At 43.0% G+C, this 18,938-nt stretch overlaps 1 protein-coding gene across 1 annotated transcript in view; it reads left to right on the forward strand.

Annotated features, from left to right (window-relative positions):
* Positions 1-18,938, forward strand: part of adgra3 (adhesion G protein-coupled receptor A3) — a 148,342-nt gene that overhangs the window by 30,818 nt on the left and 98,586 nt on the right. The window contains exon 4 of the mRNA XM_074622867.1: positions 15,674-15,733. The gene's annotated coding sequence lies outside the window, so the exon portion shown is untranslated. The remainder of the gene's footprint in view (positions 1-15,673; positions 15,734-18,938) is intronic.

The raw sequence follows: 18,938 nt of genomic DNA on the forward strand, positions 1-18,938 counted from the left end.
AATAGATTTGGTTAATTTTGTCTGCGGCTATTAAGCCTCTAAATGTTCCCATGATTCAAACACTTCAAGCTGTTGAGTGGAGTCATTTTATAGTGTGTTTGTCATTTGAAATGCTTGAGTCACATTTGAACTGCATGACAGATGTTTGAACGGCATGCTCCTGCCCGAATGGAAGGATTAAAGCAGTTGTTCTTGGAGGAGTGCCATTCAAGACCCAGTTGGGATTCATTAAACGGAGTCGATCTGTAAAAGTATGTGAACTGAATGCAATCGGATGCAGCAAGTTGAAATCAAAGTGCTCAGAACAATTAAACTTTTGACTGTCTTTCTCATCAAACATCTTGAGTCACGCACATATGGAAACATTTCAAACAGATCCCCATAACGGGGCCAACTTTCATACCGAATCAACAATTTAGGATTGTCTGACTTTCTGTCTTGTTTTTTTGTATTTTGTAGTCAGTACATGTATGGTGACAGGGGAGGTAGATAGGTATTGGTAAAGGGGAACGTGTGTTACACAGGGGGGGGAATGGCGGGCAAGACTCTGCGGACCACAGCCATTATTTCATAGCTAATGAGGAAAGAGGTGGCCATCTCCCTGTGGCATGTGTGCCCCGTGTGGATGGAAGCATGGGCCGTGTCAGGTAATGGCACAGTAGGACCGTGGCCTCAGGCAGTCCCATTGTGCTCTGGTGGTCACAGCCCAGGAAGCAAGTGTATCTGAGGGAAACATGAAAAGGGAGCAAGTTCCTATCTGCGACCGTTTCGCTGCCGAGTTTCCAAGAAATGGATGACTTAGTAACAGGACAATGTCCTCAGCTGACAACTTCGACCTGCCCTTCAGGATGCATGCTAACCAAAGAATGTGTATATACACGTACTGTATGTCTGAAGGTATAGGCTCTGTGTGTGTGTGTGGTTGCATGCCGCCTGCGTGCGTCAAACAGCTCTATTTGAGGTGGCAGGCACAGGTGCGCTAACGGCATGGCAGGCTCCAGCAGGTTATTGGCCGACAGATGGAGCGGAAGGCGGGGTGGGACGGGGGAGACTGTAGGGTGGAGGGGTGGGAGTTGGAGGAGAGAGTGAGGGGGCCACTGTTGGGTGGGGATCTGCCAGGAGTGGCAACTGGCAACGTCTAAGCTTTTCATGCAGTCTGCGCGACCTGAGCTTTGTCACACCCAATAAAAACCTGTTCTGTCTGTCGGAGATGGGCAACAAACAGAGAACACTTCCACTGATTGCAAAACACAGGAAGAGCAACTGATTCATTGTAACTTCATTGAAGTTGAATGTGAATTCAATGTCATTATTTTGGGGTTTTTATTACTAAAACTATTGCAAAGCCTTTCTTCAACTTCCTCATGTTGTCTTCACATACAACAATGCAGTTAGATGTTTTAAGTGTAAGCTCTATAGCTATGTCGTAATGCCAAACCATAAATCCACCTTTAATGGAATACTAACTTTAATACAACATACCAACAACTTGGAATGGAGTACATTGAGCATTAGTTTTAAGACTTGCATCATGAAGCATCATCACCATTTAAGAATATTAAGTTATGTAATTATCATTTTGCTTCACTGGCAATGTTCTGCTCGACTAGCAAAGTTAGGTACCCTGGATGACAATTAATCACATCTTTTGCCAATCACGGCAGCGGCAGCTGGGTGAGTCACAAAAACCCTGCAATCTGACAGCATTGTGCCGTCAAATGAAGAAAAAAAAGAAATATGATCATTAATATTAATACAGAAAAGAGTAGAAATAGGGTGTGGGAAAACAGGGATGTCGGAGGTTGGGCAAATCAGCTCTTATGGAGTTTAATACTATGGCCCCTCTGTAGGGCTCATATTTTCCATTAATCTGCACCGCATGAATACTAATAGCCCCGGTGGCTTAATGGCCCTGCCCAAATCCCTGTATTTGATTTCCACTCCTCAAAGTGACCTTTTCCCCATGCTAATGGTCTTACCTGTGCTAGATCATGTTGGAGCATGAGAAGGGATGGGTCGACGTCGGCATTTTCGGCTCGTTCCTTTTAAAGGAGACGTCCGCTTTTTTAGCCCGACACTCAAGCGATCCGACGGACAAACACACACGCAGACACACAAACACAGGTCTGACACCGAGTCGCCGAGCGCCCCACCTTTTCATCTCATTTAGCAGTATATTATGAAAAGCCAGGAAGCAGCCAAGCCATTATGACCTGCTATATTCCATTTCTGGCAAAGACATTGGGTAGCTTTCATTCCCTTAGTTGGAAATTATTACCTTGTCGGGAAAGGTTTCAGATCATTTCAAACAAATATTAAAAAAAACAAGAACATATGATTAATCCATAATTGTTCCTTAGCCTAGACAGTTTAGATTTCAGATTTGTAGTATAATAAATCCTCTTTTCCTTTTACATGTTTTTTGTCAACCAGCTTTTCTTTGTGGTCTTTTTGCCGACTGCTCTTCATAGATTGTTATTGTATATATTGGCTCAAAGCTTCCCACTGGCAGCCCTGATGGACACTGTTTATCATATGGTTTTAATAAATAGCTCACGATGCGCTCCACTTTGTTCCTTGTTGTGTTTGTTTGCCGCCGATATACCGCTGTTCTTTGCATATTCAATTAGTTGATTCATTTGTGTAGAATGCAAACAGACATGCGATGCCTTACAAGGTGATGCGCAAACAAGCTCTCGATGCACTTTACCATGCTAATCAACTCTTCTCTCCCTCGTTTTCTCGTATAAAACCCGTACCATACATCCAATTTGCAGCTTGCCCCTTTGACCTACATCATAATTGATACAGTAACTACTGCAGTCTTCTGTCAATACATGGATCATGAGGAGAATTTATATTCTCTGGCTAGCAAAGTATTAGATGTACTTGGACATGGATCAAAAACTATTTATGAAACATTGCAGCTTAGCATTAGATCCAGTATATTAATAAAATGTAAAGTTGATTGTATTAGTCCTCATGCATGTCAACAAATAACCCATGTTGCTCATCGACTGCACAAACATTGGCACTATCTAAGTCACTCTCTGCAGGACTAATTGAGCTGCTGTTTCAAGAATTAGGTTTGGTTTATCTTTTTGTAGTTAAGTGACCGTATAGAGTCAGTCGGTATGTATCCTCTTACTCTCCAGAAACAATAAAACTGCCTCCGAGCCATTACTGGTGTGGGCTAGATGGGATTATCCGCAGATTAAGGTTGGCAGTTAGCTGATGGTGGGAGGAGGGGACAGTTGGGGAGTTGGTGGGGGGGGCTTGCCGAGATGAAGGCAAACAGGGATCTCGGGGTCCAGATAAGATTGGACAGGTCAGCTCCAGTTGGGTGCTGGGGTGAAAGCCCAAGGGAAGAGGCCTGTCGCCACTGATCGATGTTTGTTCAGAGCTACATGGACTTTAGTGAGAGCTGATGGAAAGAACCACACAAACACACACCCTGTGATGTCTGATGTGAAAATAAAGTAGTTAATTAAACTCAACTGGTGTAAGACATTTAAAATGGCGGATGCACTACATGGGACTATGTCATTATCAATTTTGGCGAGAATATATTTCTAGGTTTTTCATAAATCATACACCTACAAGGGTTTTTGTACAAAGTTTTTTCTCCTTACACCGTTAGTAGCTATACCTCCGAAAAGCAATGCACTGTAATTCGTATATATATCTCACAAAATCAATTCGTATGTAATCCACATTATTGTAAACAAGGAAGTATGAAGAGCGAAAAACGTTACATAGGGAGAAGGTTGGGGTGGATTGGTGGGTCAAAAAACACCTGACTTTTGCCCAGGAGATCGGTATTTGTACCCCACTAGGAGTCAACGTTGATTTATTTGTCACGTAACTTCCGTACTTAAGTAACGCCACTTCTGATTATTTTAACCCAAACCAGGATCTTTTCCTAACTAAGTAGTTTTGTTGCCTAAATCTAACTAAGTCGATCTTTTCCTAAATCTAACTAAGTGGTTTTATTTTGAAAAGACTGGCACGGGAATTGGCATGCGTCACATGTTCATTTGTGACATTCGTTGTAAAACGTATGAAAAATGAGGAAATAACTTTTCGTAAGAAATCAGACGAACCGTTGTATGAGGATACTTTGAAATGGTAGTATAAGTCATTTTCAGTTTTATTCTTTGCTGAGGGTGTAGGAAGTGTCATAAATGACTCTCCCACTCTCTACATATCCTGGTCATGTCCCACCAACTCTTGAATGATTCCAACCATTTCTGAACAGCATTTCCTTCCCATTCCACCCTGTTTTGACCCTTTTCACCTGTCTCGGAGCTGTGGGACTCGGGGCATATTATAGAGGTCTGTCATCAGGAAACCTACTCTTGGCCTCCTCTGTCTCTCGTTGTCACATCGCAGAGCTGTGCAGGTGTCAGAACCCCAGGGCCCTGTCAGTGACAGAGCTATGCGAGCCCCTGCAGTCCCCACAGGCTTCAGGACGGGTGAACGGGGTCAAAATATCTCCCAGTGCACCACTCCCCTCCTTTCTAAATGGATAACCCTTTAGGGACTCTCAAGGGATCCTTCATTTCCTTGCCTGGTAATAGAATGTAAGTAGGGAGTTGGATGGATGGGCTACGTCACTGACAGGATGAGATGTGGCGTATTTATGATGCTAGTAGAAAATCACGGGCCTTTACAACGCGGCTATCATCTCAAGATCCCCACATTTATGCGCAGGATGCAATGGGGGATGTAAAGATATATGGCTGAGTCAAACAGATTTGCTCCTTCAATATTAAGGCATTCTTCTGCGTTATTGTGCGTTGTACAGATCAGATGATATCCTTTTATGTTAGATCTCTCTAGTTCTTATAGAAGCCGTACCCCACAAAGGAAGTGTGTGCGTCTTTCTGTGCATGTTTATGCATTTGTTTTTTGTGCATTTCACGTACATTATAATCTAGAATTTTATATTTTAATAAGAATTTTCTGTCCCAGACACATTTTTTTAGACCTCTGGTACATCACAGATGAGACTAAAGATGAGACTAGTCTGAGCCTTGGAGACAAGTATGAGATGAGAGATAAACAGTATCCAATGGGGAGACCATTATGACCATAGACTGTATAAATAGATGGACGACACGTCTCCACCTCCTCCCACTGTACAAACTTAAAGCCAAAATATCCCGGATACAGGAGCTGCCATCTTGTGATTTTTACAATATTGGGAGCCAGAGTCTGCACAGTATAGAGTGTTACAGTAATGAATCCTAAAACCCAGAAATGAGTTTGCATTTTAGCACTTCCGGTTCCCTTGTCTCAAAGTCAGTGCATTTTTTCAATGACTTTTTAGTTAGCTGGTCTGTGGTTAACACAAGTTTAAGAGATTTTAACATTTTGTTCTACGACATACAGTAAAATACATCAGTAAATACCCCACTCGTGAATTTTTAAGCCTTTGTGTCTTAACAAGTGGCTAAATGAGACTACTAAATGTCATCACGCCGACTTGTCCGCCTTTACAGCCTCGTTGTGTATACTTGCTCATGCACGCTTTTTACTTTTGGCGATTGCATTTACACTTCAAAAATCATAAAAGTGAGATTTTCTTTGCTGAACAAAACGTGTTAGTATCATAAATGTTTGTTTGCCACAGAGCTTATTTTCTTCAATAATCCAAAACCCAATGGAAAAATCCCATTGGCTTTTTAACGAGGGAACCCAGGGCGATGCTAACTTCCCGGTTGGCCTACAAAAATACGTCATCCCTGGAGCGCTCTATTGATCGGGGGGCTGGAGCCGCAGTACCGAGGTCCCGCCCACACACCCGCCCGAACCAATCGCGAGCCGAGCGCGGCCGCAGCTCGTTATTGAGAGAGAATCACAGCTGCCAATCATGACGTCTCACCCCGTTTTTATGGCATCAAATAACTCATTAAAACCAAATTTATCAGAAAAATGAACACTTGCACATACAGTACATCAGCGTGATAAGAACTGACTAAAATGACAGAAACCGTCTTTGGGAAAAATGTACTTGACGTGTACTTTGACTTTTTAGTTTGGCCCATCCGCTCACATCAACACGTAGTCTAGATCAAAAAAGAGTCTTTTGTAAAGTCTTGTAGACTTGTAGAAGGAATATATAGAGCTTGATCTTTGCAGGATATACAGCCTTCCCAATTCTGTTTTACCTCATCACCTGGTGTTGGATCAGCCCCGGACTTGATCTATTGTCAAGGCACAGCCCCAGGCACAGGACAGGGTCAGTACACCCCCCTAACAGCGAAGCCCTCAGGCCTACACCCATCATCATCTTCATCCACTTCTCGTCCACTCATCTTCCTATTTCCTCCCCGTCTTGCTCTCTTTGTCTCCTCCACCTCTCACTGCTTTTGTTCAATCTCTCTGTCCTCCTTTCTGCATACCCTACTTTTCCCTTTCTTTCATGTTGGCCTCCCCCCCCCCCCACACACACCTCTCACTCTCACTTTTTCCCCTCCAAGGCCAGTCTTCATCACAGCCCCTCTCACAGCCCACTCATCCATAGGCCCCATCCATCACCATCATGCAGGAAGAAGAAGAGAGGGAGGGGAGTAGACATACGAGCAAAGACGAGAGGAAGAAGAAGGAAAAAAGAGACGCATGACATCCACAAAGGGGAAAAAGTCAGATGTTAAGCATCAGACAGTGAGACGTTGTGAGTGGGGAAACAAATGGAGAGATCATGGCAGAAAGGGAGACAAGAATATCAGAGATGATATGAAACTGGGACACCTGGTGAAAAGGGTATAAGATGCACTTTTGCAAGAGAAAAATGGAAATCAGAAGATATGTGTTAAACTGGTCATCTCAGGTTGTTGCTTCCAAGATCTTAAAAAGAAATGGTTTAAGAAGGTCTAAAAAAAAAAATCACTACCAGGTGTTGAAGATTTTGACTTCTGCGTCTCGCTTTTCTCTCGTTGTTTGTGCTCGGGGCTGACCTTTTGACAGGGTGCTCTCTCTTTCCGTCGAACATGCCATAGGCAAGGCTGGCGAAAATCAGCCCCGACACCATGAGTGATAAAGATGTTACACACGTTGGCAGACATTTTCTGAAAGACGTACGATTATTTTAAAGTACTCCTACCTTGAGACAAAAATTCAACAAAGTTGGTCGATGGGCAAAAGGAAAAAAAAAACTAGAAAAATGTCTGGGTAAAGAGAGCAAGTTGGTTGAAGTGAAATGAAACCCAGGCAACGGGTCCCGGCACCATCCTCTAGCTATGCCTGGAGGCCTAAATGTCTTCCTGACAATGTCTATATCTGTCAGTCAGAAAATAATGGGCTTGAGAAATCGACTCCTGCACCTTGAAACCTCAATCAGCAGAGAAGGAATTTAAGCAATCTGACAAAAAAATGATCAGTAATGGAGAGAGTCGGCCTTGATTTTCTGAATCTGAGCGTAGTATGTGCCGCATTTTTTTATCCTGCATATTATAGCTTTCAATGTTTACGTTGCGGTAGGATTAAATTATCATGCCAGTGCTCATATGTTCATATCGCAGCGGCCATAAAAATGTGTCAATAACACAAAGCTATCTTGATAATGTGATGAATTACAGTGTAATCAGTTTGCTTATTAAAAATGCCATATGCCTTTTGGTGTGTGGCTGCCTCTCCGTCGCGTGTATCCCTCTTTCTGTTTTTTTTTTTTTTGTCTCTGTTTTCAATCTCCTTTTCAGCGCCGCAAATATAATTAATGGCAGAGCGCAAGGAAGCATGTTACTGGTTTATGGATTTTTGATGGTAATCTTCTGGATTAATTATGTGATATATGTGCCTTGTTAAGGTAATCGGGCCCGGGTAAATACAATGCATGAACTTTGATAGCGAACTGGCAGGCGTTTCCCCCCCTGCCTCCCTAAATCAATTTGCGCCGTTCCCCGAGTCATTCCTGCATCGCTTCACACGGAGATACTGCCAGGTATGAAGGTTGCGCGTTTACTGAAATGGCCAAAAAGAGGGTCAAATGATTACAGTGATTACAATGATAATGGCACGGTGAAACCCGTGCAATCACTCATCAGCAGTATTATAATGGACACCAGTGTGTTTAGATGCATTTATACTGTAAATTCACAGTTTCATCAACATGGAAATTGGATCCAGGGGTGGGATAGATATCATGCACGTGTGGAACGGCCAATTCATTTGGATGAAAATGGGCTGGAGTGTGTGTGTGTGTGTGCGTGCGTATTTGCATATGTGTATGTAAGCTCACAGATGAGTACACAAATGGCATCTGTGTGTTTGTGCCTTGTGAGGTGAGGCTGGTACGTAATGGGAGGCGAGCAAGCTGGCAGAGATAGTAAAGAATGCATCGGGACTGTGGACACCCACCCGGCGCCGGCAGACAGTCAATCTTCCCCGCCGCATCACTGAAAATGCCACTCAGCTACCAAGGTTGTTTAGCAAGTAAACAAGCCTCTGGCCACCATGCATCCAAAGGCGTATATTTCCCGAGGAATAATGGCCAGGCAGAGGGGGGAGAAGGTGAATCGGGCGCTGCCTGCATTCCTGTCGATCTCCCACATAGCCAGCTGATAGGTTTCGCCCATCTTTTCATACATTTCTCACACACACACACACACACACACACACAGATATTATACGCTCGCGCCAACTCGTCTCCACACACACAGGTCATGGCGAGGAGGAAAAGCAAGGAGATATTTTTTGATTCCTCCCTTCCTCCAGGGTCCCAGTTGACAGCTTTGATTTGAGTGCTATGGTGGCAGAGGTACTCCCAGGGCCTCATCTGTTCTAGTAAATCACCAAAACACACGTGTGTGTGTGTGTGTGTGTGTGTGTGTGTGTGTGTGTGTGTGTGTGTGTGTGTGTGTGTGTGTGTGTGTGTGTGTGTGTGTGTGTGTGTGTGTGTGTGTGTGTGTGTGTGTGTGTGTGTGTGTGTGTGTGTGTGTGTGTGTGTGTGTGTGTGTGTGTGTGTGTGTGTGTGTGTGTCTGCGAGCATGCACAAGACAGGACATTTAACTGTGTGACTGAACATGTGTGTTTATGGTTCCACTGTCAGTGGTCTGCTGTCTATTGGTTAGAATATTTTCTTCTGTATTCACCTAATATCTTGAAGGAAAAAAGACACACAGAGCTTAAAGAAACTGATCAATGACTCCGTTTTATATTTACGTCCGTACGCTCACATATGCAGATTTCTCCGAATTTGCACAGACCTCGTGATAAAAAATGATTTACTCCCTTCCTTTTAACCAAATTAAGCATGGACAAAAGTGACACGGTAACACGTCTTCTTCTAATAGCAACGCAGTGATGTAGACACACGAAATGGATTGAACTGACAAAGCCTATTTAGGCCGAAGCAAGCTCTTGCTGATGAGTGAACATGGCTGCTGGATGGTCTTTCTCAGTTGGATAGGACAGGCCCATAAATAAACACATACGATGTTAAAACCACCATTTGTGGATTACTTCTATTGTTGAAGATGTCTTTATGTTTTTTTCTTTGGGTCGAGAGGAAATCATGTAACGCCGAGCACACACTACACGAGAATCAACATTTTAAAGATCATCTTGCCAGATATTCTTGTGGTGTGAGGTACGTTGAGTGTTTCTTACATTCCCGATCTGCTCAGAAGTCCATCCTGGCCGCACCGATTTTCAAATCGCAAATATGAAACATGTTCAACACATACGATCGGATATCCTGTTGTGTGTGGGGAACTCCGAGGACAGCCAATGACACAGTCACGTGGGAAAGAACGATAGCCAATTGAGAACCAAGCTGACTGAAGAAGGAAGGACAACAGCCGCAGTCATGGCGGCCGCAAATGTACCATCTACAGGTCCATGTTCACGCCGTCCATTTTCACAAAGTAGTGCAAAAACTAACATCGCTTATTCGCTGTTTGTTTACACTAAAGTCACATTTGATCACGAGAGATTTTGCAAAATTTACGGTTCTGAGAGTGGAGACTCTTGTTGGTCACCACGCACTATAGGAACAAAAACTGTTAAATTGATCATAACGTGTGTGTCTTTCACATTTTCAACATCTGTTAAGATTTGAAAAATCTTTTAGTGTGGGCCGGCTTTAAGCCTAATAAAGAAAAGAAAACATTAGACTGCTTAATGCATGTACCCAAATCTTAAGGATCAAATTAGTTTTCAGGCAAACATTTCTGTACATCCACAAAACATGAATAGACATGTTCTTTGTCTTTTCTGTAGAGTTCCCAGCTAAACAGTAGCATTGTTAGCGATGGACCTAGTTTCTCTCCCTTGTTCTCTCTCTCTCTTTGGTCTGGTAGTCAGTTATTGGGACTTCTGGGGTTGAAAACAGTCACACACATACAGTCACACACACACACTAGAAGCATCCACTGCCCCAGTGGAGCTCAAGGCCATTCACACAGCTACTGGACTGGGCGTGCTAGAGACTCCGATATGGCCTAGTGGTGCGAGCCACACGTGGCTAACACCATTGTCCCATATTAATACACTATCGACCCACCCAGACATGCTTTGTCAATGCAAGGTGCCGCCACACCAGATTTTCTCTGGGCCGTATTGACGCGGGGGGCACCAGAGAAAAGCAGTAATGGATACATAGTCGGCAATAAGAACCTCAGCCAAGCTTGGAGAACAGACGGAGAGTTTTTGTTTTTTTCTCATCCCATAATCTTTGAGCAGCTCAAGGGTCCTATAGAAAGTATCCGTGCAGTCCTGTTCTCTGGCCAGAATACACAGCCTGGGATGTCCACAGAGGTTTAGGGTTGCTATTTCAGTTTCTCGGCATGATGGATTATTTCTCGCGTCTCCTCCTGTCGCCAGCCATGCATCTCAGCCGCCATACCGATTTGGCAAATATGAATGTATACGTTTATATTTATGGGTTCAGATATAGGGGGTGAGGGGAGGTTTATCTCAGCACTTTGCCGTCCCCTGACGCCTTCTCTATCTGTAAATATCTGCAGACGGCCATGTCAGGGATTTATGTGAAGGTGACAATGCCAGAACTAGATGTCCGACTGTTTCAGTCGACTCCATATCAGAGCTGTGTGGAAATAAATGAAACGGATGACACAAATTCAGCAAAGAATGCATATTGTCACAAAAGCACGACGCATGGTAGTGTTACATTCGGATACATGCTAATCGAAGGCTGTATAGGCCAGCCTGAACCCCCGGCACCACGGAAACGATGCCAGCCAATAGAAAGTCAATTGGGATCCTTTGTCATGGTGGACACACAAATTTCCCGGTACAACATAAATATGTTTGCGTAGAGAGGTGTGAACCTTCACCCAGGAGACCGGTATTCTAGGGTTGGGCCAGTAGACGATTACTTCGGGGATTGACGATGGTCAGAATGATCACCAATAGTTGATGCCTTTGCCAATGTCAAGACGATATTTGGCTCATTTTCCCTTTAATGTAATAGTAATTAGTATTTAGTAGTAGAAGTAGTAGTAGTATTATTAGTATTAAATTACTATTAAATTTGCCCCGTCATAGTTTCACGATGGCATCCCCTACATATAACCAACACTTGCGACATCGACGGACGTGCGGGCGTCACAATGGTTTTAAGACAAAAATTAAGATTTTTATTTTCATGAATAACTACATTTATTATGATATAAATAAACAATTGGTCCCTGATATTGTTGGCTTAAAAGTGTTCAGTCAGTTTCACTACAACGAGAGTTACCGGTGTGAAAAGTGTATTTCTTTCTATATTTATTTATTTGTTCATTTGTTACCTCAATGCAGAAAATTAAGGTGATCAGCACCCCCCAGAAGGTGGCGCTCCAGGCGACCGTCGCTCAGTCCTCCTCTCTGTAATTGTCTCAGTTCAAAAGTCAAAATTTAATGAAAAAAGATGGATGTAATCATTTCCAAAATTCACGTTTTTATCTAACAAAGTATTCTGCTTCAATCCATATTTGTTGGCATTTAGCCTCTCAAACCAATTGTATCGAGCACCAAACTGTAGACAGACAAAGTTGGAAACAAGCTGATGAATAAGGTGAAGCATCTAGCAAGCTGAATATTGTTACCAAAAGAGAATTAAAAGGACCGCAAATACTGGTCAGTTAGCCAGCAACATCTTCAAATGAGTGCTAATTTTGCTGTTAAAAAAAAAAAAAACGTCCCTCTGCTCCCATGTGGCCAAAATCAGTTAACCCAGATTCACCCACTATCCCAGGTCAATGTATACTTTTTGTTCTGATTATTTTGCACACTACCTTATTAGAATACAGAGACAATATGACTAATTTACAGCATATGTTGTAGAGTATCTGTCTGTGTGACTTCCTCAGTGACCCATAATGTTGTTTTCATCGACCTCAAGTGAAACACAGGAAGAGAAATGAAACCGCAGGTTAGCATGCAGCTCTGAGAGACAAGCACCCATGTTTCCACACAGTTACAAGAATGTGAAAATTGCTTAACGCTTACACAGCAACAGCAAAGGCTGGACACGGCTGTCCAGCATGACAGTCCCTCAGTGTTGCGGTGTGCGCAGCATGCTGACGAAGAGAGGTCAGCCTTGGCTGCCAGGTTAGGACTCTGTAACTGAGTCCCAGTCTTCGGGGACGTAGGGTGATGTCCCGCGAGAGCTGACCTAAAAGCTTCAGGTGGTTTTACATTTGCACCCCTGCTTTTTCTGCTTGCTGCTGGAGGATAGATCACTAGCTGGATGGATGGGTGAACAGATAGAGGGACACAGCGGAAAGAGCCGACAATTTCATTTCCCATCTGCCACGTTAGTGCAGCATCAGCAAGCGTTTCATTCCCTAACCTATTTTGGTCTGTATTCCAACTTTTTTTTTTTTTTTTCCTCCTGTATCTCCCATATCAGCATGTTTCAATCAGCGTAAACAGAGGTTAGGTAGGTTTTTGAGACGGGGCAGGTGGCGTTTAGCCCCCATGCGGCGTCACCCACCAGACCTTTCTCTTAATCTGAAAGGCCGAGTGATGAGTCAGCATGAGGAGTGTGAGGTGTTGGGAGTGAGAGGTCTGGCTTATCGGGGTGTCAGCCAGCAGCTGGAGCATCCATGCTGAGAGAGACCCTCACTGGCATCACGGAAAAGGATTGGCTTCATTAAAACATCCGAGGATTGGGTGACATCACTGGTTCTGATAAACCAGCTGAGGCCAACTGTGGAGATGTGATAAATGTCCCATATAACAACTCTAGAGTAAAGGATGGACTCTTTAAAGATTGTGTGCGGGGGGATGTATACGTGGGAAATGTTGTCTTCACCACGCAAATCAGTCTAGAGGAAGCTGGCTGTGTGCAGTTTATTCCACAACGAATTGAATATGTCTCATTGCGCACCTACCCCAGGAGAACCTTCCTTTTCACAACCAATCCAATCACTTTAATGCAATAATTTCCAGCACCAAAGCGTCATTACCGTAAAGGCAGATTGATAGACTGTCCAGGACAAATGGTTGGAGATACAATGGGAATAAAGTCACACCAACAGACAGCTCATTAATTTCCCCCGCCTGTGCTCGGGCCTAGCGACCTGAGGTTTTCACGCGGCGCGGGGAAATTTACTGCTTTGACAGACTAACCAAGCGAGCTCCGCCTAATTTGTATCCGCTCATATTTGTTTTTGTTTTGGCGTCATCTTTATTTTTTATTGCAAATTACAGAGTGCCCCGAGTAATCTGGTGGGTCCGCTGAATGCTAATGAGCTTCGCACAGGACTTACCGTTCTGGGAATACGAGCCGGATGTTTATGATTATTGGAACTTTTCCTCTCAGTCAATGTTTTCTTCTCCTTTCTTTTTTTTTTTCCCTTTCTCTCTCCCTGCTCGCTTCTTCCTCTGATGAGCTTCCTGATCATCATAAATCTTGAGCCAGTGCTGTCCCCTGATCAGAGCTACTGAGCTTGTAATCTACTGTACCTCCCATGCAACCGGTTTTTAGTGTAAAAGGGGGAATGCTTCAATGGAGTGTCAGAGAAAGGTCAGGATATTTTCAGTGGAAACAAATCCGCCCCAAAAATGGCAAAAAAGGAAATTCAATATATTTTGATGCACTATATAGTTGACTTGAGCTAAATAACAACCCCACTGTCCTTACAATGCTGTCAGGTTGTGATGAAATACTATGGGTTAGTTGTGCAAGATTGTGGTTTGAAATTCCTTGTTAGTTAAAAAGTTATCCAACAAATTCTATTCAAATAACATACTTAAAGGAATACTTCACTTTTTCATCAATTATTCATCCCGTGTTGTCTTGAATTCTTGAAGAAATTCTCGCATGCCTCCACAGTGAATGGAGAATCAAAAAAGGGAGAAAGGTCTCGATGAATTGAAGTAAATAGAGTGAGTAAAAGAGTCCTACAACCTAGAAATTAGTAGGCATTTTTGCACTTCCGGTTCCATTGTCTCGAAGTCGATGGGTATTTCGAAAGGATTTTTAGTTAGATGCCTGTCCGTGTTTAACACAAGCTGAATAGATTTTAACCTTTTGTTCTACGACATAAAAGACGTCAATAAACTTAATAAACTTACTTGTGAATTTTGAAGCTTTTGCGTGTCCTAGAAAAGGCGGTTTCTAAAAAGTGGCTAAATGAGACTACTAACGTCATCGCACCAAACTCTATTCTGCCTTTAGCTTAGTAGTGGTGACGTGAGGTCATGTGACCATGGTGGAGTTTGTTTATATATATTTGTTTATATAACGTTAGCTTTTTACTTCTGCCGATTGCTTAAAAAATCCAAAAGGTGGTGTTCATTAGTGGAGATCATCTCCCTGAACAAAACGTGTAAGTATTGTAAACGTTTGTGTTACAACCAGTTAAGGCGGACCCTGATGTAGACACAGGAGGCAGATGAAAAATTAACAAACGGCTTTTATTGCCAAAAATGTGCAGAATTAATTGATCAAGGCAAAAATAGGGCTCGGGGTAAAGCAACACAGACAGGCAGGCAAATATTGCAGCAGGCAGGGCACCTAGGCGTAGAGAAAACACACGTTGGTACAACTATCAAAAACGCGAGCAGAACTAGCAACAAGAAAAACATGGAACGAGTGAGGCCGAGATAGTCTACCACTTTGGTTGAAACAACGAACTGGTGACAAGTGTCTGAGCTGTCCGGGTATAAGTAGTGTGCTGATCATCTGATTGCTGCCAGCTGCGTGATTGATGTCAGGTGGATTGATTGCGTCATCGAGTGCGGGCATCTGCTGGCGGGAGGAGAGCACAAAAAAAAAAACACACCCACTACCATACATGCTGGAAAACAGGGAACAAGGTAACAGACACACTAGGAAACTGGAGTTATGGCTGTGACCATAACAGTTTGTTTGCCACAGAGCTTAATTTCTGCAATAATCCAAAATCCAGTGGAAAAATCCCATTGGCTTTTTGTCGAGGTTGCCAGTGCGACGCTAACTTCCTGATTGGTCTACAAAATACGTTATCCCTGGAGCGCTCTATGGGGGCCGCGTTTAACAACAGCAAAACTATGCATGTGCGCATGTATTTTGGAAATAGTGAGCATATGACCGGATAAATGAGACTTGGATTATACTGCATGAGTTTTGTCAAAGTTTGTAAACGGATGTTTTGATATAGTTTTGCTGTTCTTAAATGCGGCCACCATTGACTTAAATTCTTCAAGACCTTTCTCCTTTTTTTTGTTTCTATAGGTTCACCATGGAGGCATCTGACAAAAGAAAGTTTTCTTGAAGAATTCAAGTCAACACAGGGTGAGTAGTTGATATACAAATGGTCATTTTGTGGGTGAAGTATTCCTTTAAGCAACTCTACCCCCACATATATGCACGATCGCACAGCCAATGCTGTAGCTATGGCTGGTTTTTAAGAAGGAACACTAATGTCATTAAATCAGTAGACCAATTTTAAGTGCTGGGGACTAATCAAATGATTCCAAAAACTTGTCAAGGTTACGTGGACAGATGCAAAGCTAAATTAAATTTCACACTGTGGCTGCTTGAAGGAAGATTGAAAAGCACTAAATAGAGTTCACCTCACATTGCAGCTGGTAAAACCGTCTGAGCTGATGCCTGCAAGAAATGCCTCACATCTCTCTAACACTCTTTCTCCAATAATGTCCACCTCTATTTGAAATAAAAATGTTCCATTTTCATTTCTTTACATGGCTCTAGGGGTGTGTGTCTTTGCCTCTCAGACAATTACATACCCATATGAGCCACGATTTGATTCAATGATGGCCGACAATGTGATGCTGCAATTTAAAGCCAGTTTAATATGATTCAGTATGCTTTAGTAATTCTGCTCAGATTTGATAGGATTTGATGTTTTTACTTGTTCATGAATTAAAAAATATTAGTTTTTAGTAAATTAAAAAATCAGAAATGGCCCAGATATGTCTACTGCCATGACAACAACAAGTAAACATGAGCAGTGATACCCAGGGTAATTCTTTATCCAGTCCCCATGGAAGATAGATCAAGGAGAATTTGAATCAGATCTCTGGTTGTGTATCAGTATAGCCATATCTAAAAGTCATTTCACGAGGTAGCCTAATCAGAACTGATAAGGAGAGATCATAAAACTTGCAAATAGTTAGGAACTAATGTTTTTACAAATTGGTATGAGCCAATAAGTTAGCTTAGCTCCCACAGACTGCCCCCAAGAATAGCCCCTTTTGACAGAAGACAATTTTCACAGCAGGAACAACACAGCTGTAAATAATATAATTAAATATGGCTGAATTTAATTTAACTTGCATAACCTACTGCGACACTTGAACAGAACAGAGTCATAGTTTATGTTATTGGTAGCACCTGTGCTTCTCCTCCTACAATGTGAGGGCAGAAGCCCCCCGGCGTCACCTATTCTTACGCAGAAGGTTTGCGCATGTTTAACGTTGTGAAATGGTCGCGGTTAACATTGTAACATGTGGATAACGGTTGTGGTTGTATTTAGACAATAAAACTACTTTGTTAGTTAGAGAAAAAACATCATGTTTTGGCTTAAAATAGTAATGTAATGTGGCATAACTTTGTCAGTAAAGACATGTGAAATCACTCAACTTTTGGTTTCATACAGGACACAAACGCCGGTCACCTGAGTATTAGTCCACCACTTCTCCCACCCACCATTAGCTGTTTTCTTGCTCTAAATACTATTCATATATACTATGGCTGTGGCTCAGAGGGTAGAGCAGGTTGTCCACCAATCGGAAGGTCGGTGGTTCGATCCCCTGCTCCTCCAGGTCACATGTCGATGTGTCCTTGAGCAAGACACTTAACCCTAAATTGCTCGGTGTGTGAATGGGTATTTAGATTAGATACTGAGGGCCAAAATTGACACCTTAGCAGCCTCTGCCATCAGTGTGTGAATGGGTGAATGGTGACATAGCGCTTTGAGTGGTCGGAAGACTAAAAAAGCGCTATATAAATACAAGTCCATTTACCATTTATATCAGTTGCTCGGATGGGTTTACATTGGAGTTAGTTGAAAGCCTGATGCGTCTAGTAAAGACACTAAAGGGTGATTTGTGCATCTGTTTCAAGACGCCGCGGGCCACTGCCCAAGCCTCAGTATTTGATGCACTGGGAGTAAGAGCAAGCTGCTTACTATGACAATTCAAAATGTCTGCTGTGAAAAGCGCCTATCCACCAACAAAGCAACGCCAGCCCAATCTCCTGGGGCAGATAGGAGGGGAGGTGGATGGGCCCAACAAACGCAAGGCTTTCATCCAGGAGACCGCTGATCGTGTACCGTGCGTTGTGTTTCACCTTCACGTTACAATCAGCTGTTTCGTCGTGTCCCGTGTTAACAACATTCAGTTTCATTTTCACTTTACAAAAGTAGTAGTTTTAGCTGGGTTGAGTTGGGATGAGAACATGTTGGCAGCACATGCAGTGCTAGAGCTTATAGCTTCCCACTATAACTAACTTAAGCGTAGCTTGGCTGTTTTCCGATTCATATCAATGGTTAGCCTGCAGTACTAAAACTCTCTCACGTCTTTGATTTTGTTTTCTCTTCCCTTCCTGTCTTTACTTTAAACAAGGTAGGTACGAGTCTTAAATTCAAATCCTCCCTGAGGCTTGTCATAGCCAATAATACTGTATTTGTTGTGTTCACAAAGTGAAAAAAAAGCTACAGCTTATCACACACTGGGTGACATCACCAAACGAAGCAGGTGACACAGGCTTCAGATGAGTCTGCGAGATTAGGCGCTTCTGAAATGTTAATCCGTGGAAAAACAAACAGAGAGTCGCCCCGTTGGTCATGTGGGGAAGGAATCACGCCGCAACTTTGTTTGAATGAGATACAAAAAGTCCTCCTGCTATTTTACATTACGGGCACGCGTGTGTGTGCGAATGTGCACATGTGTGAGATTTAGTGTATGTGTCATTGCGCTCGCACACGTCATTAGTATGCATAGGAATGTGACTGATGACTTTCATTAACGGGAGTGAACAAGGATTAGGCCCCCTTCAGTGTTGCCTGCTTTCACCTTTACTTTTCTCTAATGATTTTCTCGCTACATCCTTTCCTCAAGGTTGACCCTGTCACTCCAATGGCCTACTCTTTCTTTTTCCTTCCTTCCTCATTCACGCGCTCACTCAAAACACACAACTCTCGCTTACACTTACACAGATGTGCACCATGCATACACATTTAGCAAGAAGGCACCCTGTGTGTGTGTGTGTGTGTGTGTCAGTGCGTGCATGTGTGTGTTTTGTTAGGTAAACAAAGCCTGGCTCCTTTTATTATCAATGAAGCATAACCAAATCAATTTATAAACAGCCTTATCTGCTCACAGGAACGCGGGTAGCCCAGGAGCGATTAACTCCAACAGCCGTTAACTCTTTGCATACAAAACTACCATCGCTAAGCTATTTAAGCGATAGGGAAATGTGGGACGGAGTAGAGGGGGGGGAGAGGACTGAACTTCATTTGTCCTCTCAAGTGTAT

The sequence above is a fragment of the Sebastes fasciatus genome, chromosome 22 (assembly GCF_043250625.1).
Source record: "Sebastes fasciatus isolate fSebFas1 chromosome 22, fSebFas1.pri, whole genome shotgun sequence".
NCBI classification, from domain to species: Eukaryota; Metazoa; Chordata; class Actinopteri; order Perciformes; family Sebastidae; genus Sebastes; species Sebastes fasciatus.